Source organism: Protopterus annectens, chromosome 15.part0 (genome assembly GCF_019279795.1).
Source record: "Protopterus annectens isolate FY-2018-M chromosome 15.part0, PAN1.0, whole genome shotgun sequence".
NCBI classification, from domain to species: domain Eukaryota; kingdom Metazoa; phylum Chordata; order Ceratodontiformes; family Protopteridae; genus Protopterus; species Protopterus annectens.
In genome coordinates, this window is record NC_056749.1 from 45,330,362 (window position 1) to 45,357,888 (window position 27,527).

Below are 27,527 nucleotides of genomic sequence, written 5' to 3' on the forward strand. Positions count from 1 at the left end.
AGTGTAACAATTGCAGTTCATTCTATGTAGGCAAAATGAATTTTTGGTTCGAGGACAGAATTTTACAGCATCTAGAAGCTATATGATGTAGAAATGTTCACAATGTTTGCATCAACGTATCATGAGTAATGCTGGGCATAATTTTGCTTTTATGTTTTTACAGGTTGTGAAAGTGAGTTTGAGGGGAGGGGACCTAGTGAACTTAACTGAACTGAATGTAACAAAGTGGATAGTTGAGCTGAAAGCCGATAGGCTCCAGGCTTGAATGGTGTTTACTTGCGGAAGAAGGTAAGTCCACTCCAAGTACTGTTGTTCCTTTTCTTTAATATATAGCACAAGCAAAAATAATAAAAAATACAGAATATATATTGAAGTAGATGATAAAACAACTGTGAACACAAAGTGCTTTTCATTCCACTTGGTGGTGAGACTTCTTCAGGTAAAGGCATTTACTAGCATTTAAATACAGTCCATAGTGAGGGCTGTTCCAACACACTGATGATGCTATGAAGGTCCACTAAATCAGTAATTACTTCCTTTAAGAGTTTCTTTCAAAACACCCTCTGGACTTATTAAAAGGCAAGTAAGTATACACACTCTCTTGTCCAGTATTGTAACATAATAAATTATGCTCATAATATATAAACATATGGAAGCCGTGGTGGTGCAGCGGTAGCATTGTTGCCTCACAGCAAGAGGTTCTCCCATTCGATTCTTGACTGGAGCACCTTCTGCATGTCCTCCCCGCGGTCAAGTGGCGTTCGAAAGACATGCGTGAATGGGCGTGCCTTCGTTGAAGGTTGGGTGTCGGGCTGGCACCACGGCACCCGTAAAAATCTACTGCCAATCATTAGCGGACCATAGTTCCGCTGTGGCGACCCCTAACTGGGAAAAGCCGAAAGAAGAACTCATAATATGTAAACACACAGTTATTAGAAATATTTAAATATTTGAGAACCTTTTAAAAATGTTTGAAAATATTTAAAAATATAAATGTGCTTAAAATGCATATAACAGAATGGTGAAGTATAAAGAAATAGTAAAATATACTAATGTATAAAAATAATAATGCATAAAAACACTTTTCTGTCTTATGCAGCATGGCATGGCATCCTACAGTTAAACATTAGAATAAAAATATATATAAATATTAGGGTAACGATTATATATGGATACATGGAAATACAAACAACATTCCTGTCTATACATCAAGGCATGGCACCCACCACTTGAATTATGCGTGACTAAATTGACCGCTGTTATGAGTTTGTAAGTATTAGCTTGTACTGAGACAACTGTTATATATTTGACAGAGCTAGTTTGTCCTATAATTCATCATGTTAGTCATCTCTGGAGGTTTCTTATCTTTAAGATACAAGAAACAGAGTAAACCTCATTTAACCCAGGGTAAGCGCAAGCCCTGGCCCTGAGTTGCCACAATAACTCTAACCTTTCTAAATGTAAAGATTCTGGGCCCCCCTTCCATCAGAATTCACACTGTCTATTGCCTTTAATTTAAATGTGTGGTCTGTGTATTCCTGCTTGTGTCTACTTAGGGCATTCTCTTGACTCCCTTTCTTTATATGGTACAGGTGTTCGTACACTCTTTCCCTGAACCTCCTGTCCATCTTCCCTATGTAGAATGCTGGACATTGTGGCATAGAGCTACATAGATCACGGCTTTAGTCTGACAGTTAAATTTGTGTTTTATTTGATGCTCTTCATCTCTAATGGTAAAGGTTGACCCTGTAGACACGTGTGGGCAATAATGGCACATGTTACATCTGGACATACCATACCTCACTGCCTACTGGTACGTACCATGGTTAGCTTCCAAGATATTTTTTAGATTGGGGCCCCATTTGAAAACTAATCTAGGTGGACCTTCTATTCTTGACCTGGTAGTTGGGTCATTCCGTAAAATGTCGCAGTTCTTAGTGATGATCCTCATGATTAATCTAGGTGGGCCCTGTATTCTTGACCTGGTAGTTGGGTCATTCCGTAAAATGTCGCAGTTCTTAGTGATGATCCTCATGATTAATCTAGGTGGGCCCTGTATTCTTGACCTGGTAGTTGGGTCATTCCGTAAAATGTCCCAGTTCTTAGTGATGATCCTCATGATTAATCTAGGTGGGCCCTGTATTCTTGACCTGGTAATGGGGTCATTCCGTAAAATGTCGCAGTTCTTAGTGATGATCCTCATGATTAATCTAGGTGGACCTTCTATTCTTGACCTGGTAGTTGGGTCATTCCATAAAATGTCGCAGTTCTTAGTGATGATCCTCATGATTAATCTAGGTGGGCCCTGCATTCTTGACCTGGTAGTTGGGTCATTCCGTAAAATGTCGCAGTTCTTAGTGATGATCCTCATGATTAATCTAGGTGGGCCCTGTATTCTTGACCTGGTAGTTGGGTCATTCCGTAAAATGTCGCAGTTCTTAGTGATGATCCTCATGATTAATCTAGGTGGACCTTCTATTCTTGACCTGGTAGTTGGGTCATTCCGTAAAATGTCGCAGTTCTTAGTGATGATCCTCATGATTAATCTAGGTGGGCCCTGTATTCTTGACCTGGTAGTTGGGTCATTCCGTAAAATGTCCCAGTTCTTAGTGATGATCCTCATGATTAATCTAGGTGGGCCCTGTATTCTTGACCTGGTAGTTGGGTCATTCCGTAAAATGTCGCAGTTCTTAGTGATGATCCTCATGATTAATCTAGGTGGGCCCTGTATTCTTGACCTGGTAGTTGGGTCATTCCGTAAAATGTCGCAGTTCTTAGTGATGATCCTCATGATTAATCTAGGTGGCCCTTCTTTTCTTGACCTGGTAGTTGGGTCATTCCATAAAATGTCGCAGTTCTTAGTGATGATCCTCATGATTAATCTAGGTGGGCCCTGTATTCTTGACCTGGTAGTTGGGTCATTCCATAAAATGTCGCAGTTCTTAGTGATGATCCTCATGATTAATCTAGGTGGGCCCTGTATTCTTGACCTGGTAGTTGGGTCATTCCGTAAAATGTTGCAGTTCTTAGTGATGATCCTCATGATTAATCTAGGTGGACCTTCTATTCTTGACCTGGTAGTTGGGTCATTCCATAAAATGTCGCAGTTCTTAGTGATGATCCTCATGATTAATCTAGGTGGGCCCTGTATTCTTGACCTGGTAGTTGGGTCATTCCGTAAAATGTCGCAGTTCTTAGTGATGATCCTCATGATTAATCTAGGTGGGCCCTGTATTCTTGACCTGGTAGTTGGGTCATTCCGTAAAATGTCGCAGTTCTTAGTGATGATCCTCATGATTAATCTAGGTGGACCTTCTATTCTTGACCTGGTAGTTGGGTCATTCCGTAAAATGTCGCAGTTCTTAGTGATGATCCTCATGATTAATCTAGGTGGGCCCTGTATTCTTGACCTGGTAGTTGGGTCATTCCGTAAAATGTCGCAGTTCTTAGTGATGATCCTCATGATTAATCTAGGTGGGCCCTGTATTCTTGACCTGGTAGTTGGGTCATTCCGTAAAATGTCGCAGTTCTTAGTGATGATCCTCATGATTAATCTAGGTGGGCCCTGTATTCTTGACCTGGTAGTTGGGTCATTCCGTAAAATGTCGCAGTTCTTAGTTATGGTCCTCATGATCTCATATGCGTCTGCGCCGAAGGGTGTAATCAGACCACCCTGTCCAAGATTGTTAGTGCCTGTTTTTGTGTGCAAATCTAATGTTAGGTTTTCTGAAATGGTTTTCCTATCCAATATTGGTTCATAAAAACCTCTTGATCTTTGTGCACTTCTGTCATTATTTGATTCAGTAAGTGGTTTGGGTAACCCCTTTGAGAAAACATACCCTGTAGTTTACTACATTCAGTGGAAAAGTCTTCATCTTTTGTGACCATCCTTGCTGCCCTCACTAGTTGCCCCTTCACCACCTATCTTTTTTGGTGAAGGGGGTGGCAGCTACTGTAGTGTAAAAAGGTGTTCAGAGTATGTTTCTTTCCTGTATATAGTTGCTGAATAGCAACTATTAGTGTATTCTTTGCTAAGGTTAACATCCAGATATGCAATGTTATCTTTCCCAAAAGTAAATGTGAAAGATAAAAAGTGTGTGGTACTGTTGACGTATGAAACCAGTTCTTCTGCTTGGGTATGGTCTCCCTCTATTAACATAAAAATATCATCCAAATAACGGGTGTAATAGTGGATCTGATGTGGGGTCTGCCCTGATTTCTTCACATACTCCTCCCAGTAGGCCATCACTAGATTTGCTACACTGGCCCCACAAGGTGAGCCCATTGCTACCCCTATTTTCTGGAGGTAGAACTTGTTACAGAACATGATAAAATTGTGTGATAGAATAATGTCTACGACCAGTAAGTGTGATTTCCTCTGCTGGTGCCCCTCCCTTGCGTAACATGTAACTGACCAATTCTATACCCTCTTGGTGGGGGATTGATGAATACAAGTCTTTCACATCGACTGTCAGGAAGTTTAAGTCTTTATTGAATTCCAGTTTATTGATGTTAGATAAAAAACTCCATGAATCATTACATATTTGCCCCCCTTTCTTAACATATTTCTTAAGTATGTAGTCTACAAATGTAGCACAGCAGTATGTAATACTATTTCTGGCATCTACTAGGGGTCTCATGGGTGGGCCAGTGACACTTTTGTATATTTTCGGAATCCCGAAAAGTACAGAGATTCTAGGTGCTGGCATGTTCAGGTAGTTGAATTGGTCCGTGTCTATTTTCCCCTCAATAAACAGATCATTTGAAATAGTTTGAATTGTCCTGCATGCTGATTCAATAAATTTCTGGAACCTTCAACATAAACATCCCGTTGTAAAATCCTGGACATTCTGCCTTCGTACTCTTCGTAGGTCATTATTTACTGACCAGCCCCCTGTGTTTGGTTGCATAATCCTGACGGGGGCTTGTTTTAGGAAAGACAATGCTGCTTCTTCTTCTCTAGTGATGTTGCTGAATCCAGGGTTAAATGAGGTTTACTCTGTTTTGTATTTTAAAGCTAAGAAACCTCCAGGGATGACCAGCATGATGAATTGTAGGACAAACAGCTCTGTCAAATATATAACACTTGTCTCAGTACAAGCTAATATGTACAAACTCATAACAGCGGTCAATTTAGTCACGCATAATTCAAGTGGTGGGTGCCATGCCTTGATGTACAGACAGGAATGTTGTTTGTATTTCATTGTATCTATATATATAATCGTTACCCTAATATTTATATATATTTTTTATTCTTATGTTTAATTGTAGGATGCCATGCCATGCTGCATAAGACAGAAAAGTGTTCCGAACATTTTTATGCATTATTATTTTTATACATTAGTATATTTTACTATTTCTTTATACTTCACCATTTTGTTATATGCATTTTAAGCAAATTTATATTTTTAAATATTTTCAAACATTTTTAAAAGGTTCTCAAATATTTAAATATTTTTAATAACTGTATGTTTACATATTAGGAGTATGATTTATTATGTTACAATACTGGACAAGAGAGTGTGTATACTTACTTGCCTTTTAATAAGTCCAGAGGGTGTTTTGAAAGAAACTCTTAAAGGAAGTAGTTACTGATTTTAGTGGACCCTCATAGCATCATCAGTGTGTTGGGAATAGCCCTCATCCATTGGCTGACTAACAACATGCTTGCACCATGGACTGTATTTAAATGCACTGGTTCTAGTGAATGCCTTCACTAGAAGTCGTCTCACCACCAAGTGGGACGAAAAGCGCTTTTTTTTCACAGTTGTTTTATCGTCTACTTCAATATATATTCTGTAATTTTTATTATTTTTGCTTGTGCTATATTAAAGAAAAGGAGCTACCGTACTTGGAGTGGACTTACCTTCTTCCGCAAGTGTCTTGGATTGTTGTTTGGTCTCCTACTTTTCCTGGTTTTGTACCTATAAAAAGTCCAAAACCACCTCCTGCACGAACGGCTGGTGCACGGCTTAAAAAGACCAAACCAAAGTTAAAAAAGAAAAGCCAGCACTAAACTCCTGGAATCAGGCAGTCTTCATTTAATGTCCAAATTCAAGACAGCAACATAACATAACCGTACACCAACATGGTTGTACCAGTTTCGGTAAATCCTTCATCAGCAACCAAACATGATGTACAAAATAAAGACAAAAACTAACTTCCTGTCTTACAACTTATATAAACTTCATATAGAAAGCATTACGGAACCCCTTTCTGAATTCCTCACAATATATCTAAAACCACTTTTGGCACATATACGTTTTAGAATTCAAGATACTACACAGTTCCTATCCATCATCTCTGAGACCCAACTAGAGTCCCATTGGATTTTATGCACCTTGGATGTCACCTCCCTATATACCAGTATTCCCCATTAGGCAGGACTTTTGGCCCTGCAATATTGGTTGGATAAGGTTAATATCTATAAGCCTGGTTTTAATACCCTCTTGGTATGCATGACTGAACAGGTCCTGATTCACAATGTGTTCTTTTTTAAGGACAGAAATTTTTGGCAGACACAGGGCACTGCTATGGGGGCTTCTTTTGCCCCCATTTATGCAGACTTCTTTATGGCGTATGTGGAGGACCAGGTAATTTATGACATCAGTCACAATATCTATCTTAATGAGATGGATATTTGGAGGAGGTATCTTGAGGACTGCTGGATGGTGTGGAGAGCTAGTGAGGAATTCCTTTTTGAATTCCTTGAGTATCTAAATGGCAATATATGGGGGATTGAGTTTAAGCTGACATTTTCTAGATCTGAAATTACGTTTTTTTGGATGTTTTGGTAAAAAATGGAAACCAACACTCTTGACAGTGAGATATTTAGAAAATTTCCTCAATTCAATACCTTATTTCATGCCACTAGTTTCCACCCCCAGCATATCATCAAGAACATCCCCAAGTCCCAATTCCTTTGTGTCAGAAGGATTTGTTCCAGTTCCTCCACATACGACCATCACAGGAGGGATCTTATCACCAGGTTTAAAAGTAGGGGTTATGTAGAGGGTGACATCACAAGGGCCAATCGTTTTGCAAATCAGCAATATAGAACTGATTTATTATTCTATCAAAATCGGGATTATGTCAAGTCTGATTTGCTTAGATTGGTTACAACTTATGGGAGGAATACAGTTGGATTCATGAACATTATCCGTAAGTATTGGTATCTGTTAAAATCGGATAATGTCTTAGAGAAATATGTAGGGGACCGGTGTCATTACTCATTTCGGAAAGGGCGGTCTTTGGGCTCTCTTTTTAGTCATTACAAGAAGGTTTATTACAGAGATACATGTTCCATTACTCAAGCTCACCTTTTTACAGGCCCTGTTTTTGGATGCTATCTATGTGGTCATTGTACCTATTGCCCTAGGGTGTTGAAATGTCGGACTTTTTCTTCACAAAATTGTCTACAAGTTTATGATATATTATGTTTTGCCAATTGCAGTACATCTTGGGTGATTTATTTGGCCCAGTGCAATTGTCGAGCTTTCTATGTTGGACAAACTTCCCGTCCTTTTAAAGTTAGGATAGGGGAACATCTTAGTGATATTAAAAACAAAAAGGGGTCCAGTTCATTATATAAACATATTTCTAAACACCCTACGGGCAATTTTTGTTTTATGGTCATTGATCACATCAAGGACAGACGTACAATCCCATGTTCTACATGATAAGCTCACTTATAAAGAGAAAATGTGGATCATCAAACTAGGGGCTCTATTTTCCCCTGGCTTGAATGATCATTTTTGAGGCAGCCAATTCATATAGTTGTTATATTCTTGTTGTTATATTTGGGTTTATATACTCATTTATGTAATTGGGACAACTGGGTTCATTTGTAACACATTTCATGTATTTTTGAACTAGTGCACTATTTTATTGATGCACTAGAGGGCGCTCCATGCTTCCTATATGAAGTTTATATAAGTTGCAAGACAGGAAGTTAGTTTTTGTCTTTATTTTGTACATCATGTTTGGTTGCTGATGAAGGATTTACCGAAACCGGTACAACCATGTTGGTGTACGGTTATGTTATGTTGCTGTCTTGAATTTGGACATTAAATGAATATTGCCTGATTCCAGGAGTTTAGTGCTGGCTTTTTATTTATTTATTTATTTATTTATTGTAGTTGATTTACCAGGATTGTCCATTGGGCCATAATTAACCCGTTTTCAATGGAGTCCTGGGGAGAAAAGCTCCAAAAAATACATGTTTCGTACTTACGAACATACATTCTTAGATACAAACAAAGTTTAACAATAGGTACAACAGTTAAAGATAAAGCAATATCAAATAGTACAGCAAGCGTGCATTTAAAACACACTGCAGGAAAATGAATTAACTATTTAACATGAGCTTATCCATTTATGCAGAGTAGTTAGGAGAACAAGTTACTAGAAGGAAGAGGAGGTACAATGACCTGATGAAGTGGGGGAAGAGGAAGGATATGGACTAGTCTAATAATTTCTATGGACTTTTCTGGGGGATTTAAAGATGTGAGCAGAGCATGAAGGGATGAGAGTAGGTGAAGAGTAGGTTATGTAGGGTGGGAGCAGGAGCATTCCCACTGTGATGTCAGGTGTGTATGAAGGGATTTTTTGAAAGCAGCGTGATTAGTGGTGGTGCAGATGAGTGGGGGAAGGGAGTTCCAGAGGCGAGCTAGGTTGAAGGATAGAAGGATTTTGCCTGGGGGATGAGTAGGTTTATGTACTTTGAGTAGGTTTTGATTGTTTGATCTTAATACTCTATTGGGTAGGTGCATATTAAAAACAGAAGATAGGGAAGGACAGAGGGAGGGATTAAGGATAAGCTTGTGGGCTAGAGTTAGTTGTGTGTAAGTTAGTTGATTGGGAAGTTCTAGCCATTTTAGTTTATGGAGGGAAAAACAGTGGTGGGTGGAAGACTTGTGGCTAGTGGCGAATTTTGCAATTTTATTGTAGCAAGAGGAAAGTTGTTTTTTGAGAGAGGATTGAAGATTAGTTAGGAGTGGGGCGCCATAGAGAAGGGAGGGGATAAGGAAGGATGTAGCGAGAGTTGTTCTAGTGGCAGAGGTAAGGTATGCATTTTGTCTATAAAGCATACCAAGTTTTTGATGGGTCTTTTTGATGTTTTTTTGTAGGCGAGAGGTAAATTTAAGTTGGTTGTCAATTTGTACCCCTAGTAGTTTGGTGTCTGACACCAATTCTAGGGGTGAGTTATTTTGGCTAATGATTGAAAATGTATTCATATTGAGAGAATCAGCTTTAGAAGGAGTAAAAATCATTAGTTTGGTCTTGGAGGCATTAAGAGCAAGGTGGTTGTTTAACATCCATTGCTCTGTTGTGGAGAAAGCATCCTGAGTTAGTTTTTGAAGTGTAGTGATCGAGGTGGCTGAGCAGAGGATTGTTGAATCATCTGCATATTGGATGATGTTTGAGAAAGGGAGTGATTTGTGGAAGTCATTTATAAATATGTTGAAGAGAACAGGACCGAGAATGGAGCCTTGTGGAACGGAGGTAGTTTTTTTCCATTTTACTGCTTGATTTCGGTTGGATAGGTAACTGGAGAACCAATTCAAGGAGGATGAAGAAAGGTTAAGTTCTGAGAGTTTAGTAATGAGCAGGCTATGTGAGATGGTATCGAAGGCTTTGGAGAGGTCTAGTAGCAATGTAGAAACAATTAGGCCAGAATCACGAGCTCTATTTACCGTTTCTAGGAAGGAGAGGAGGGCAGTCATTGTGCTGTGGTTAGGTCTGAAGCCGTGTTGTGTGGGAGTTATAAGGTGATTGTCTAGGAGATGAGGAAGGAGTTGAAGTTGGACACATTTTTCTAGGATTTTCGAAATGAGGGACAGGATGGCTATGGGACGAAAGTTAGTGACGTTATTGTTGTTGCCCCCTTTGTGGAGAGGAATAATATATGCCTGTTTCCAAATTTGGGGAACTGTGCATTCTTTTAGGGAACGGTTGATTAGGATGCTAATGGGATATGCAAGTGTTTCAGCAGCTATACTAAGAAAGTAGGAAGGTATATTATCTTTTTTAACTTTGTACCTATAAAACCTGTTTTGAATTGGCAGAGGCCCCAATATTGAATTTTGATTGGTACTTCTTGTTTAAATGTCCTTGGTTTCGTTCAGTATTTTGTCTGATGAAGGGAATTTATCCCGAAAGCGCTCATATGTTTTTACTTGTTTTTATCCATTTTATTAAATTTTGTTTTGCCTTCAGGCGGGTGGTCTCACATTTTTTGTTATTTTAGCACCACTGTTTGAGTGATACGACTGACCTTTGGTGTATTTTCCTTTTTCGTGTTTTATAATACTCCAAATTCAAGAACTGCTAGAAAACATTGTTGTACAAGAAGTCCCAGCAGACCAGAGAAAATCCAGAACTTACTCAAAATTCTTTTTAGTGCCAACAAAGACAGGGGACTGGAGAACAATTTTGGATCGCAGTGTTTTGAACAAGTCAGTTCGACAAACAAAGTTCCGGATGGTCTTGGTTCAGTCCATTTTTCCATTTTTGGAACAGGCCGACTGGATATGCTCAACAGACAGTCAGGATCCATACTATCCTACAAAGGCAGACAACTGCTTCATGTACACAGATAACCCTCTCCTCTTACCTCCCAACACTCAGACTTGTGAGAGATGCACTTGTATATCCAAACTGGAAGCCCATGCACTCTCAAGCTAAGACCGGAATAACTGGTCAAGAGGAGAAGGTCAACATCTGCACCACACCACATGCAACACACAGCCCTGTAGAACACCCACAATCACAGCTATCACATAAAAACACAAACCACACACTCACCTTTGCAGAGGCTCTCAATAGAAATCTACCCAAACAGCAGAGACCTCCAAGGCAGAAATGCACTCAACCACCACAGTACACTCAACCACCACAACACAGCACAAACCACAAGACACATAGCTCACCTACACAGTGTGCCCCTCAACCTAAGCCCCTAAGGCAAAACAGCTTGCCCAATACACTAATCATAGGTGACTCGATAGTGAGGCACACTGATGTCCCACTCACTAGGCTGAATAAGGAGAAGGTAATAGTGAGCTGTCTATCAGGTGCCAGAATCTGACACACAACACACGCACTCACGTCACTCCACAACAAGTACAAGTATGAGTCTGTCACTGTACATATTGCTGGAATGACCTGAGACTCACCTCCCTTGAGTACATGAAAAGAAACATGGAGGATGTCTTGGATTATGTGGCCCAGGCAGGTATGACCCTAGCCCCTGAGCAGCATCCTACCATCGCCAGAATGATACCGCAGTACAAGCAGAAAATGATTGACTTCAACAATTGGTTAAGTTTCTGGCGTCATTCTAAGAGGATCCAGTATCTGTCTGCTTGGCATGACATGACTGACAGACCTCGATGCTTTGCCAAAGATGGCCTGCATCTGTCACACCTGGGTTTCTGGATACTGACTAAGGCTCTTGCCCACCCCTATAGTGCCTTTTTAGGTGATGTTCCAAAGACCAAATCACCACCGTAACAGCTATAAATAATTGCAATCTGAGGGTCATGCTGCTCTTTGCTAGAAGTTTAAATCTCAAGCTGCACTTGTTCGAAGCGCTCCTCAAAATGGAGAACATGAACATTTGTGCTGTAACTGAGACCTGGTTTAAAGCACCAGAAAGCACCCTTGCGCTACAGGCTATAACTCATTCTCACCTTTCGGCCCCAGAACATGGACCAAAGCTCCAAAGATGGTGTTGTCTCCGTATTCATAAAGGATATGCACACCTCCAGACTAGTAGTCCAGTATAACGCATCTGAGATACTTCAGGTAGAACTAACATTGGGTAAGACGGCGATTCAGCTTTTAGCCTATTATATGTCCCCACCGTGTCCCAAGACTCTCACTCCACGCTCCTAAGCACCCTGGAAGCTATTGGGGTCCAGCCCAACACTCTCGTACTAGATGACTTCAACTACCCCTCCATCAACTGGGAAAACTGCTCTACACATGCACCAATACACTGTCCCAACGCTTCCTAGAATTCATCAATTCCAATGCCTTGGACCAGCTCATTCTCACCCCCACTAGAAAAAGCAACATCCTTGACCTGGTTATTACTACCATGGCCAACCGTTGCTCTGCACCAATAGTCAATTCCTCCCTGGTTAGATCCGACCACAAACTAATCACCATGGCAATCCACTTCTCACCCACACCACCCGCAAAGGTAACCAACATAAAAAACTTCTCCAAAGCTGACTTTGGGCTCCTAAAAACAGAGGTGGCTAACTTCATGGCTTCCATGTCAATGGAAAATAGATGCATGACTGCCGAATCATACACCAATGCACTGTACTAACACATACATAAATGCATGGAACTAGCCATACCCAACTGAACCAAGATGCTCTCCTTCAAAAAAAAAAAAAGGAAGCCAATCTGGTGGTCCCCTGCCATTAATGAACTCTACAATAGAAGGAAGAAACTGTTTCAGAAAAAGGTGAAGACCCAAGACTGGAAAAACTCCCTTATTAACTCAACAAAAAGTTAAGATCCCACATCAAAACATCTAAAGCCAGCTATGAAGGCAGAATTGTGGCAGACACTAAAAACAACCACAAAGCCTTCTATAGTTATATCAAGAATCTGCATGGCAATACCCAGATTTGCTCTGAGTTGCTGCACAATGTTACCTCCTATACTGAGCCAACAGATATTGCCAACATACTGGCCGACAGATTCAGTGCCAACTTTACCCCTCCCTCCCCCCAAAGGAAAAATCACAGTACAGGAGGAATGCCAGGCACCCAGCATTACTGCAGCACAGGTTAAAGCTGCATTTTCCACGTCCAAGAATACAGCTTCCATGGGACCCGACAATATCCCTGGATGTGTTCTACATGAACTACAAAGTGAACTGGCACCACATCTGTGTACCCTGTTCAGTCACAACCTCACCTCAGGCTTTGTCCCTACCAAATGGCACACTGCTAGTCATCCCTCTCCAGAAAGGATACAGACCTTGGGAATTATTGCCCGATTAGCCTGACGAGTCTGATATGTAAGGCTATGGAGCGCATCATCATGGACCTAATTAACAAGGATGTAGGGAATCTCCAGTCTCTGGATCCCACTCAGTTTGGTTTTGTGACTGGGAGATCATGACGTTCAACCTGGTCGACTTTTTTGAGTCGGTCACCAGAGCTGTGGAGGAGGGCAAGGTAGTTCATAGAGCCTACCTTGATCTGGCTAAGGCTTTTGATACCATTCCCCACTCAGGAATTATTGCTAAACTCACCAAACTATGCATCAGCCCCTATATCACTAGGGTTGCAAATTGGCTCACAGGTAGAACCCACAGTGTGAAACTAGTGGACTCCAAGTCAGACTGCTGACCAGTCACAAGTGGAGTCCCACAGGGATCAGTCCTGGGTCCTTTCCTGTTTGGAATCTACTTTTCAGAAGTCCAGGCCAACATGGAGGGACTCTGGCTGACCAAGTTCGCAGACGACTGCAAGCTGGGAGCCATTATTAACTCCCCAAGTGATGTAGACATCCTACAGATAGGCCTCACCGAGACCAGTGACTGGTATCAAAACCATGGCCTTAAGCTTAATGACAAAAAATGCATCATCCCAAACTCAGTTCCTACTAATATTACATTGATGGGAGCCCACTGAACACTGAAGGCGTTATAAGGGAAAACTACTTGTGTACCAACACCTTTGCCCAACGGTTCTTGGAATTCATAAATTCCAACACCCTGGATCAACTAATCCATAGTCCCACCAGGGGCTCCAATATCCTAGACCTAGTAATTACCAACATGGGAAACCGATGCTGCACACCTATGGTCACCCCCTCGTTGGTCAGGTTAGACCATAAGCTAATCACCCTTAACATCCACATCCCACCCCCACTCCCCAGTAAGGAAATTTCTATAAAAAACTTCTCCAAAGCCAACTTCATGCAACTCAAGTCAGAAGTGACAAACTTCATGACACCCATGCAGGCGGGAACTGAAAGTTTGACTGCTGAGTCCAACACTAAGGCACTGTACAAGCACATCCACTCATGCATGAATCGTGCAATCCCAAATAGAACCAAGATGCTCTACTCCAAAAAAAGAAAGCCAATCTGGTCGGTTCCCTGCCATAAACAAACTTTACAACAAAAGGAAGAAACTGTTGCAGAAAAGAGGAAAATCCCACGATGCAAAAAATTCCCTTACCAGCCTCAGTAGGAAGCTGAGATTGCTCGTAAAATCCTCCAAAGATTCCAAAGACAACCACAAGGCATTCTATAACTATGTCAAGAATCTAAATGGCAATGCTCAGATCTGCTCTGAGCTACAACAGAATGGCATTAAATATACTAATCCCAAGGATGTTGCCAATATCCTGGCAGATCGATTCAGTGCCAACTTCACCCCCCTCTCACCCCCTAAACAGCCCATCTCAATACTGGAAGATTGCCAAATTCCGGTAATAACGGCCACACAGGTAAAAAACGCACTCTCCAAAGCTAAGAATACAGCATCCATGGGACCAGATGACTTCCCGGGCTGTGTACTACATGAACTACAAAATGAACTGGCACCTCAACTAAGTGTCATGTTTAATCATACCCTCACCTCAGGCTTCGTGCCCTCTGAGTGGTGCACAGCTACAGTTGTCCCACTCCACAAGGGGCGATCTACCTTGGATCCCTGGAACTACTGCCCCATCAGTCTGACGAGCCAGATCTGCAAGGCCATGGAATGTATTATCATGGAACTTATAAACAAAGATATTGGCAACCTTCAAACACTGGACCCCACTAAGTTTGGGTTTGTGAAGGGCCAATCTTGTCTCCTGAACCTGATTGACTTCTTCGAATCAGTCTCCAAAGCCATGGATGAGGGTAAGGCAGTCTACACAGTCTATCTGGACCTTGCCAAGGCCTTTGTCACCATCCCCCACTCTGGAATCATAGATAAACTTACTAAGCTGGGCATTAATCCCTGCGTCACTCAGGTTGCCAACTGGCTTACTGACAAAACCCACACTGTAAAAGTAGCTGACTCCAAATACAGCTCCAGACAAGTGACAAGTGGTGTACCTCAGTGTTCAGTCCTGGGACCGCTCTTGTTTGGCATCTACTTCTTTGAAGTACAGGCCAACATTAAGGGACACTGGGTAACAAAGTTCGCAGATGACTGCAAACTGGGAGCCATTACTGAATCCCCAAATGATGTGGATACTCTACAAAAGGGCCTTACAGAAACAGATGCTTAGTGCCAGAGCCATGGGCTCAAGCTCAATGCTGAGAAATGTATAATTATCCCCTTTGGGAAAAAACATGTACCCGTGAATTACCATATAGGTGGCAGTACACTAAACACTGAAAGTGTGATAAGAGACGTAGGGACACAGGTGGACAATGGTCTCACCTTCAGTAACCATATTGCCACAACAGTCAGGAAATCCTTCTATGTGGCACACCTCATCAGTAAGGGCTTTTCATCCAGAAAAAAGGAGGTCATTGTCCCACTGTAATCATTCCTCATTAGACCCATTATAGAATGCAATGCCCCATTTGGTATGTACCTCTCAAGACATCTGCAACAACTGGAAAGGCCGCAGAAGTACCTCACTAAAAGAATCACAGGCCTAAAGCAGATGCCGTATACTGACCGCCTTAAAAAACTCCAGCTATACTCTGTTGCATATCGTCTACTCAGAGTCGATCTCTGCTTAACATACAAGGCCATGTCAAACCCAGAGATGTTGGACATGCTACACTTAAAGAAATTCCAATCCGTAAGAGCCACATGCTCCAGGGATCTAAACCTTGTCATCACAATAAAACATGCTGGAAGGGATAGGTTCCTGACCAGAGACTCCCCAGACTCTGGAATACTCTGCCCATACATGTCAAGCAGAGCGCCTCCTTGGCCCTCTTCAAAAGGAACCTTGACGATTGGATGGGAGAAAGGAAATTCACCCTGGGGATCATGTCAGTCGCCCTGCTAGACAGGGGCCCAGGGAAGTAAATAGAGTGGGAAGAAATAGCCAGGAAATTGTTATGGCTAGGCTTGTATAGGCCCTAGGGCCAATAGCCTAGTACCAGCCTATGAACCTATAAGAGATCTGGGGACACAGGTTGATAGCAACCTCTCCTTTGACCACCACATTGCCACTGTGGTCAGAAAGTCCTTCTTTGTCGCACATCTCACTTCCAAGCGTTTTGCATCCGGGAAAAAAGAGGTCATCATCTCTCTCTACTCTTCCCTCATTAGGCCAGTCATCGAGTATAATGCCCCATTTTCTATGTACCTCAATAGATTCATGCAACAGCTGGAAAGGCCACAAAAGTACTTCACGAAGAAGATCCTAGGCCTTAAACACATGTCCTACATGGACAGACTCAAAAAACTCCAGCTATTCTCTGTCTCATATCTTCTACCAAGAGGCGATCTCTGCTTGACTTACAAAGCCATGTCTGACCCAGCTTTGTTAGAAATGCTACATCTAAAGAAATCTCAATTCCTCCGCACTACACGCTCCAGAGACCTCAACCTCATTACCACAATCAAAAGAACACGCTGGTGGGACAGGTTCATAACCCAGAGACTGCCCATGCACTGGAATAGACTTCACATACATGTCAAGCAGAGCACCTCACTGGGCCCTCTTTAAGAGAAATCTTGATGAATGTTTTGGAAATAGAAAGTTCACCCTGGGTATCACTCCAGTGGCTCTACTTGGTAGAGGCACTGGGAAGTAACATCTGGCGGCATGATGCCAGGGCACCTCTATGGGCTAGGCTTGTAAAGGCTCCAGGGCCATTAGCCTAGTACACACCTATGAATAAGCAATCCAGATTGTTTTCTCCATTTCCGTCTGGTTGCCAGTCACGATCATTTCAGAGTTCTGACCTTTGGTCTCAGCTTGGCCTCCAGGGTGCTCACCAAGTGCATGGCAGTAGTAGTAGTGGCTCACTTGAGATTGCTGGGATTCCGGGTGTTTCTGTACTTTGATGACCGTCTCATTGCCACTCCGACCAAGCATCAATTGTTAGAGACAAGAGAGTAGGTTCTCCGGGCATGTTCCTCTCTGGGAATAACCATAAACTATGAAAAATCTCAACTCAAACCAACACAGACCTTAGAGTTTATAGGAGCCATACTGAACACAAAGACAACAGTAGCCAGTCTTCCCACACTACAGAAAATTAAATCACAAATCATGAAGATAATCAACAGCAAAAAAGTGTCTGCATGTCTGATTCTACAGGCCCTGAAATCCATGGTGGCAGCTAAAACTCTGGTCCGCTTAGCCAGATTTCACATGAGAATTTTACAGTGGCTGCTTGCAATGCAAAGGTCAGTATTATACTAACCAGTGTCAACCTTGATTACAATCAACAGCATTTGCAAGAGAGATCTCAACTAGTGGACTCCGTAGGAACAAATTCTACAAGGCCGACCTTTCACACCCTCTCAAACCAAGGGCACAGTGACCACGGATGCTTCCCGGTTAGGGTGGGGGGATACTATTTGGAGAACACTGTCCAAGGCACTTGGTCCCCTATAAAGGCCAACTTAAATATCGATGTCTTAGAGATGAGAGTAGTGTTTTTAGTTTTGCAGGCCTTCCTGGATGCTGTCATGTCAGGGGCAATTGTGATTCAGACAGACAACTTGTCAGTAGTTTGGTACATCAACAAGCAAGGAGGAACCAGATCTCCTATTCCTTGTGTCAAGAAGCTCTCGGAATCTGGCAGGAGGCAATTTCATCCAACCGCTTTCTCATATCAATGTACATTCCAGGGAAGTCTAGTGTGATGGCAGAAAAGTTGAGCAGATGCATACTCCTGCCTTACATGTGGTCCCTAAATCCAAAAGTGTCGTTGAGAATATTCTGTCCATGGGCCCAGCCTTGCTTCAATTGTTTCGCCTCTCCCCTAAGCAACAAGTGCAGCAACTACTTTGTCTTAATCCTTCTTAATGGGGGAATCACCAAGGGATGCTGTTCTCTGCAATTATCACTCTGGTCTTCTTTATGCCTCTCCTCCGATTCCTCTAATTCCAAAGTTTCTACAGAAAGCAATCGGGTTGAAGAGCAAACTAATCCTCATTGCACTTTATTGGCCTCGACAGATTTGGCTCCCGTTCCTTTGGCCTCATCTAATTCACCAACCTTGGATTCTGGACCCGGTTCCAGATCTGTCACATCTGACAGGCATGATCCACCTGGATGTCTTGAACCTCAAGCTCACAGCTTGGTTTCTCCAAGTCCATTAATAGCCTGACAATCTGTGGTCCCTTCCCCTGTCCAACACATTCGTTTGGCATCTCACAAACCATCTACGTGTAAACTTTACATCAGTAAATGGAAAAGGTTTGTGTTTTGGGGTTGACCCTTTTTCATCACCTATTCATAAGATTCTTGAATTTTTAGCCTCACTATTCGATGAAGGGGCTTCATCTTTTACTATTAAAGTTCAGTTAGCAGCTATATCCAATTTTCATGTTGGATTTGAAGATTCTCCACTTGCTTCTCAGAAACTTTGTAAAGCTTTTTTGAGAGGTGCTCTTCTTTTAAAGCCTCCTTCCAAAGATCCAACCCCTCCTTGGGATCTAAACTTGGTGTTGCAAGCAAATTATACAGCCTCCTTTTGAACTGACAGCAGATTGTAATCTTAAGCTTCTGTCCTGGAGCACTGATTTCTTAGTGGCTATAACTTCCGCCAGACAGATTTCAGAAATTCAAGCTTTGTCTTGTAAAGCACCATATTTGATTTTTCACAAGGTCTTTTCTACAAACGGTGGTTTCAGACGTCAGTATCATCAGACTGTTAACTCTTTTACTCCAATGGAACTTGGGAAGTTTGCACTGTAAATTCCATTGGACGGACCCCAAGCCTTTTGACAGAATCTAATTATGTCCTCAAATTTAAACAAATGTTCATATCTCCGGAACCACAGAGGTTAAGAAAGAAGTATAAATGACAAACTCTTCAGCACAAATTATTTTTATAGTGGTAGTGTTCGTTAGGTTCTAGGTCTTAAAATGAATTTTATAAACCACAGTAACACAGTATCTCTTAATTTGTAATATTTTGTAAACAACTTACAATATCTCCGCAACCACTCAAGTTAACACACATACTGTCAGCAGCATTTTATTCATCTAGCTGAGAGATTTCATATGACTGAGGAGTTGTGTCTGTGTTACTTGGCTGTTGGGATATTTAGAAAAATGTGAAAATTGTATCTAAATAAATTAATAATATAAAAACAACAGTTCATATCTATTTACCTGCACTAGACAGAGGTAAAATATTAATGCAACTGAGTTTGCAGTTTTGTAAGGTTTATGGTGAAATTCTTTAAAACCTTGTACATAGCATGGTTTTGGAATTATTGATGCAAATATGAACAAACAATATTTGACATCTATAGGCATAAGTAGGAGTTAACTGCAGATACACCTGGAGGCATCACTTGGATGTAATAGTGTAATACCAGTGTTCTTCCCCAAACTGGCTTATAAGGATGAATATTGCTTACACTTATTAAATGTTCATAGACAATTATGGATGTTCGTGTTATACTGCTGCAGTCATCACACTTGGGTTATCCTGCCGTCAAGTGGTCCCAAAGTCTTGGTCCGGCATCGGTTGTCGTCGCTTCTTCCCTGATGTCAGTGCGACAGGGGTATAAAAGAGGCTGCCAACGCTATTTTCTTCAGTCTTTCTTGCCATGCGGTGCCCGAAGCAGAAGCAGTTCGCAAGTGCCAGTCGGCAAGCTCCTCAGATTTTCGAATAGAATTTCAGCCCGAAGTTTTCCCTAAAGCTAAGTATCCCGTTGGGGAAACTTTTCTTGCCTCAGACCGATGTCAGACAAAGTCAATAATTGCATTTCTTGTGGGAAGCAAATACCTCAAGGATTTTCATTCTTATTGTATTCCTTGCCTAGGCCCTGACCACAACGTCTCTGGTTGTCGGTTTTGTGCGAGGTTCAACAAACGTACAATCAAGCATCGGGCGGATTTCACCCGACATTATTTTGGCAGAAAATTAAACTATAGCATGTCGTCGGAACAACCGACATCAGCAATGATTAAAAAACGCAAGGATAAGGACAGGCAACCAAGGCCAAGACCAGATACCGATGCCTCAGCAAGGCCTGCTTTCGGTTCTCCGGTTTTCAGCGAGGTGCCTACGCAGCCCCTGACTACCGCTGATTTAGAAATTCTGACGGCCTCCCAGACCAAATCAGCTGGGCCTCAGGAGCCGGTTCCATCTCACCCCTCTGACGCCAACCCTGACTGTGATCTGGAGATTTTGGACAGGCCTTCGGTTTCTGAAGGTGTCTTCAAACCGACAGCTATCTCTATTAAGTCTTATGCTAAACTTAAAGCTCCCTTAAAAGTTAGGAAACCGGGTCCACAGACCCCCCCCCCACAGGCCCCTATGCCTAAAAAACAGATGCTTAAGATGGCTGAGGATTTAATTACCCTTATAAGGGGTTCCCAACTCCCTCCTGACAAAAGGCCTAGATTGGAAGATTATTATCCTTCCTCTGACCAAGCATCCATTTCCTCAGCTAACTCTGAGGACCAGGATTATTCCTTCCCTCCTTATGAAGACTCAGATGCTGAAGAGTCCATTCCCTCTGTCTCCCTCCCTGAAGACTACTCTTTTGGGGAAACTTTACACACCATGAGGGAACACTTCCACTGGGAAGGCCAAGATTACTCTGACTCTAAGAAAAGACTCCGTGAGTTCCTTCTCCCACAGCATAGACCCCTTGCAATTCCTCCAGTTTTAGACATTGTGGATGATGTTTACTCAGAAACTAGTCTAAACCCAGACTCCCTTAGCCCCTGCACCAGCTAAACCAGACAGATACTACCGAGTTCCTGATTCTCATAAGTTTCTATATAAAAGCCCTGTTGCAGACCCCAAAACCATTTCCCAGGGTCCCAAAGGGGTTAAGGCCTCTACTGCTAAGAATCCACTAACTTCTGAAAGGGATTCCAGAGCATTAGAAAGATGGGGGAAGAAAGTATATACGTCTGCCACTTTGGCCATGAGGGCCTTAAACTGCCAGTTCCACATGATAAAATACCAGCAGTACTTGATTACACAGTTAAAGCAGAAAATGATCCCTCAGAGAGATCAACCTGATTTCAAAGAGATGCAGGATTTGCTGCTTGCAGCAGAACAGGTGGGAAAGCATACCTTACAGTGTGGTTTTGATTCATTGGAAGCCTCATGTAGAGCAGCTGTCACAGGATCTGTAATTCATAGATATGCTTGGCTAAAAGAGCAAGCCTTACCAGAACATGTCAAAGGAAAGTTATTGGATGCTCCATTGCAGAAAGATGTGTTATTTGGTGTCAGAGCAGAGGAAGTTTTAAAGAAAATGGAAGAAAAGGCAAAATCTATGCAGACAGTTAAAGATTCTTTACAGGTACAACCTCCTCGTTTCAGCAGAAACTGGCCATCAAAAAACTGGTCCTTTCCTGCATCAGACAGACCCCAAAGAGGTAGGTACAGGCGCCCAAGGGGCTGAGGCCAGCCACAAGGTTCTTTCAGGCCTAGACAATGGCATACAGCAACTCAGAGGTGGAGACGAAAGATCTCAACCCTTCAGGAAACAAACGCAATGACTTCCCTCTTCATCTGCCAAGCAAAATTGCCCTGGCAGCACCTTTGGGAGGAAGACTGGCTCTATTCCCACAAAATTGGCGCACCATAACAAAGGACAAATGGGTTCTGGATATTACCCGAGGCTACAGATTTCATTTTCACACTTTACCACGGATGAGAGGCATGCCAAATCTGCCTCCAAACCAATGGGTAGAGGCACAAACGCAAATTTCAGCTCTCATGGACATGAAAGCAATTCAAAAGGTACCTATAAAGGAGCAAGGTCAAGGTTTTTACTCAAGACTATTTCTAGTACCAAGAAAGGACAAAGCCTGGAGACCCATTTTAGACCTCTCAATCCTAAACACATACCTGGAGGTACCCAAATTCAAAATGCTCACACTATAGCAGCTTCTTCCCATGCTGGGCAAGGAATCTTGGCTGGTAACATTGGACCTCAAAGAGGCATACTTGCATGTCCCTATCAGACAAGAGTGCAGAAGATACCTGAGATTTTTGGCAGGTACAACGCATTGTCAATTCTCTGCATTGCCCTTTGGCTTATCTACTGCACCCAGAGTATTTACGAAATACCTGGCATTAGTAATTGCATACTGCAGACAACGAGGAATACAGATTTATCCATATCTGGATGACTGCCTGATCCAAGCGGACAGCAAGGACATTCTATTACAGCATCTGGCATTTGTAACAAAGCTACTAAGTTGCCTAGGGTACACAGTAAACAAAGAGAAGTCAAAACTGATACCCTCAGAAGACATAATATTCCTGGGTGCCAGCTTAAATACAATGGCCCAGATGGCTTATCTCACACCAGACAAACAAAAACAACTGACTCAATACTTCGAAAAGATGGCAACTTTTACCCAGCTCACTGCAAGGAAAATCCTGCAGGCATTGGGGTTCATGGCATCCTGCATTCAACTAGTTCCACATGCAAAGCTGCATATGAGAAAATTACAATGGTACCTGAAAAGTGTATGGGCTCAACACAGGCACAGCCTCGAAACAAGTATACCTCTCATTCCCTGCCTTCAGAAAGAGTTCCTATGGTGGGCTCAAGCATGTCAAATAAACAAGGGTCTTCCTTTTGTCTTACCTCCAGCAAACCAAACTATGACAACAGAGTCTTCAGACTACGCCTGGGGAACACACATGGCAGGACAGTGCATACAGGGCAAATGGTCTGCAAAACAAATGCATCTACACATCAACCAAAAGGAGATGCTAGCCATGCAAAATGCACTGACAGCCTTCAAGGACCTCTTGCATCCAGGGCAACTACTAATAAGGACAGACAACACCACTGTTATGTGGTACATAAACAAACAGGGAGGAACACACTCCTACCCTTTATGCAGACAGGCAATGACCATGTGGAACACAGCATTGACTTACCAAGTACAACTGCAAGCACAATTCCTGCCAGGAAAGGAAAACATATTGGCAGACAAATTAAGCAGAAATATGGCAGATCCTCACGAGTGGAGACTACAACCACAAGTATTTTCAATGATAACGCAAAGGTGGGGACGCCCAGACATAGATCTATTTGCCTCTCCCAACTACTGCCAACTACAGAAATTTTGCACAAGGACTTATCATTCCCTAACCTGGAAAGTGGACGCCCTATCTTTCAGTTGGACAGCATTGACAAGTCTATGCCTTCCCACCACTACCTCTATTGACCAAGGTATTACTGAAAGTCAGATCAGAGAGACCACAAATGATCCTCATTGCGCCGGACTGGCCACGGCAGCACTGGCGCCCATTACTAAGGAACTTGACTCACAGCCCTCCATGGATCTTACCTCAATTCCCACTTCTGTTAACTCAGCAAAACTCTCAGGTCCTTCACAGTCAGCTCAGGACTTTAAATTTAGCTGCACGGAGAATACCTTGAATTATCAATCAACACTTCTCTCAAAGGACGTCCTGAATGTCATTTTGGAGGCCAGGAGGCCTAGCACCAGAAAAACTTACTCAGACAAATGGAAAAGATTTTGTGCATGGAACCAGGCTAAAGGCCAAGATTATGGGATACCAAACATTCCTCAAATACTGCAATACTTAACTGAGATGCTACATAAGGGCCTTTCTTTCTCATCCATTAAGATCCATGCTTCAGCCATTTCAGCTTGGGACCTCAACTTCATTTTAGAAAAATTAACACTGCCTCCTTTCGAACCAGCCTTCTCAGCAGAACTACAATACTCGTCATGGAAAACAGCTCTGTTGCTGGCTATCTCCTCAGCACGCAGGGTCTCAGAACTGCAGGCACTCATGGCAGTGGAACCTTTCATCATTTTCCATCAGGACAGAGTCTCTTTATAAACTAACCCTACCCTTATGCCAAAGGTAGTATCCAGTGTGGCTTTGAATCAGACCATTCATTTACCCACCTTTTATCCAAACCCCCAGAATAAAGGAGAAAAACTCATTCACTCTTTGGACATTCACAGACAGCTACGTTACTATCTGGATAAGACAAAGACCTTCAGAAAAACTGACCAATTCTTTGTATCCTATGCTGTAGGTTCACAAAGGAAGGCTGTTTCAAAACAGACCATCTCCAAATGGATAGCACATTGTATCTGCTTTTGCTACTCGCACCATGGGAAAGCAGTGCCTGTTAATATTAGGCCCCATTCTACCAGGGCTACAGCAACCTCAGCAGCCTTCCTCAGGGGGGTTCCAACCAAGGACATCCTGGAGGCAGCTACTTGGAGTTCAGTGCACACCTTTACCAAGCACTACCACCTTCCATTATACTCAAAAACTAGAGCTGGTTTTGCCACTGCAGTTCTGCAGGGCATCCTAGCTTCGCCTATCCCAGTTTAGTACCAGCCTCCCATCCATAGCTTTGGGATTCAACCCAAGTGTGATGACTGCAGCAGTATAACACGATGAACATAGTACAGTTTTGTACCTACCATAAATGTAGATGTTAGAGTGTATATACTGCTGCAGTCCAGGTTACCCTCCCTCCATCCCCTCTACATACCAGGGTGTTAGTTATAACTCAGTGTACATCATTCAATTCGATGCATGTCTATATGGTGTATTTACTAACAGCTAGTACTATTGTTTATCTACTAGGGTGTTTTTGCATAGTTATGTGTATTGCCTTTCTAGTTGGGGGCACCTGACATCTGGGGCAAGAAAAACTGAAGAAAATGGCGTCGGCTGCCTCTTTTATACCCCTGTCACACTGATGTCAGGGAAGAAGCGATGACAACCGACGCTGGACCAAGACTTTGGGATTCGGCCGACTGTGGGGACCGCCTGACGGCAGGATAACCCAAGTGTGATGACTGCAGCAGTAATAGACACTCGAACATCTACATTTATGGTAGGTACAACACAGTACTTTTTATGTTCACAAAACAAAGGATATCAGAAAATTTGACTGTTTATCTCTTTCTCAAAAAACTAGGAAAACCTGTGAACAAAGTGACATTAGCTAGATGGCTAACAGATTGCTTTTATTTAATCTATAACATATTGGGGATTGCTTTATCGAAACCTTTGAAAGCACATTCAACTAGAGTAGTGGCGACTTCAGCTGTCTTCCAATCTAGAGCCTCCATGGATGATATTTGTGCAGCAGCGACCTGGGCTGCTCCCCATACTTTCATACTCCTTACAAACTGGATCGGGGCTCCAGGGGAAGAGCATCATTCAGTTCAATGGCGCTCACGGACATCCTTCCTTGTGTCCACCCATGGTCTAAGGTAGCTAGGGACTCTGTCCCACAGGTTGAGGATAGAATGAAAATTGACGACATTAGATAAAGAAGTTGTGTACTCACCATAATGTTTCATCTGTGTTGTCCTTTATCATTCTTCCTCAACTCACTCCCTCCAATCCCCGCACCCTTGGATTTCTAGAGGAATGGATGACTAGCAGATTATTATCCTTGGTATATAACTGCGGTTCCAGATATAGTCTTATTGAATGTCTTACAACTATTTCCTTTGGTCTGCCAGCAAACTAAATCTGAGGTAACTGGGATGGGTACATTGTGGGTAGGGGATAAGCTTGAGATGCCAGCAAACTCGATCTGAGGTAACTGGGATGGGTACATTGTGGGTAGGGGATAAAGCTCGAGAGTTTTTTGGTTACCATGAGCAATGATAGTGGTCGAGTCAGTTCTGAGGATTGGAACCAAACCCACAGGTTGAGGAAGAATGAAAATGGACAACACAGTTGGAATGTTATGGTGAGTATATAGCTTCTTTTTCCTCTCCATACTAAAAAAGTTTAGTGTTTATAAAAAAAAAATGTGAATAAAAAGACGTATTTGTGAATGAATTGATTTTCCCAACCAAACATGAATATATTTGCATAACAAGGTGCCATAGTACCTCCCATTTGTCTATTAAAAACAAAACAAACAAAAAATCATGAATCAAACTATAAAAAAATTGTTACCTAACATTACAACTAAGAAATCCATTATCAAAATCAGTTGAGAATCGGGCATTGTCTTATAAGAATATAGTTCTCCCCTGAACATTCAGTCCAATGTTAGGCATCACAGTGTATAAAGATTGTACATCAATAGTCACCAGTAAATCAGTCATTTGCCAATAAAGAATTCAAACTTCTAATAAAATCAAAAGAATCTTTGTCAACATAATTAGATGTAGGCTCAATTTTAGTAACACTGCTTGCCACGATCGGCTTCAATGATGGGCTCTCCAAATTTGTATGTATATTCAACAAGCCAAACATACAGCTTACTGAAGTCCGACAGTCAAGGTTAGCAGATGTTTATGTGCAAATGGAAGTATCATTATCATTTATGCCAGATAGATTTGCTAAAATAATTTACCCTTCAAAGTCATTAATGGACATGTATTGAAGTTTTAAATCCAAAAGAAATTCTGATTTTTGACGATACAGATTGACAGAAATGCACCCAGCAGTTAAGGCTAATAATGATTTTATTTCCACTGTGTTTTTAAAAAAATCAGTAAATAGACAGAATATTAAAAGTATTATTCAGAATAACTGGAAAATGATAAGTAATTTCCTAGATATGAAAGGAGCCTTTATTTTATATGAATATCACTTCACTTATAACATATATCAAAGTTTGGAGTATTTATAATAGGAGCAGAGTTAGAAATGAATCTTGTAAATGTATTCATTTCCATTCATTTATCCAGTAATCCAGGATAAATAAAGAAATAATCTAGTCTGGCATGTTTCCTTTGAGATTAAGATGTTTATATCCAGACTTTCTAGGAAAAGTGTATTAAGAAATTGTTATATCTAGCAAAGGATGCATATAGAGACCCAGCAATGAAAGTAAGTTCTAAACAGTTTAGTTTTAAAAGGCAGACTGTCTTCTGTATCATCATAAGTAGATATTTTATATTTAGATCTTTGAAAGAGAATAGTCAACTCTGCCAACTTGTCATCGGTGTAATTTATTCATTTCCAGTTTGTTATCCAGATTTGTCAGATTGGGTGTTTGCATTATACAACTGGAACATACTTAAAAGTTTTACAGCACACCATAAATCATTCTTATCGGCAGCTAAAGGCTTTTCCTGAATGCATATGATGTTTGAACTGATAACTTGAACAGATTTTACAAATTTGTTCCTTTTTATGTTATAGTTTAAGCATTTTACATTCAGAAAAACTGATCTTTTTAGCAAAACTTCCGTAGAAGAACTTCATAGGGCTCCAACTCCCTGCCCCCAACACACACACACACATACACACACACACACACACACACGCTCTTCTTTGTTTTTTAAGAAGTGGCTTTTTAGTGTACAGTCATTCCATGTTACTTCATGGCAAAATATAAACGTAGTACCTACTGTCCAAAGTTTTACACTTGTTGCTTACTGCACAATCTTTAT

General features: G+C 41.8%; 1 protein-coding gene across 1 annotated transcript in view; it reads left to right on the forward strand.

Moving 5' to 3' along the window:
* CENPI (centromere protein I) overlaps positions 1 to 27,527 on the forward strand; it is a 2,543,587-nt gene that overhangs the window by 1,394,908 nt on the left and 1,121,152 nt on the right. The gene's annotated exons all lie outside the window — the stretch shown is intronic.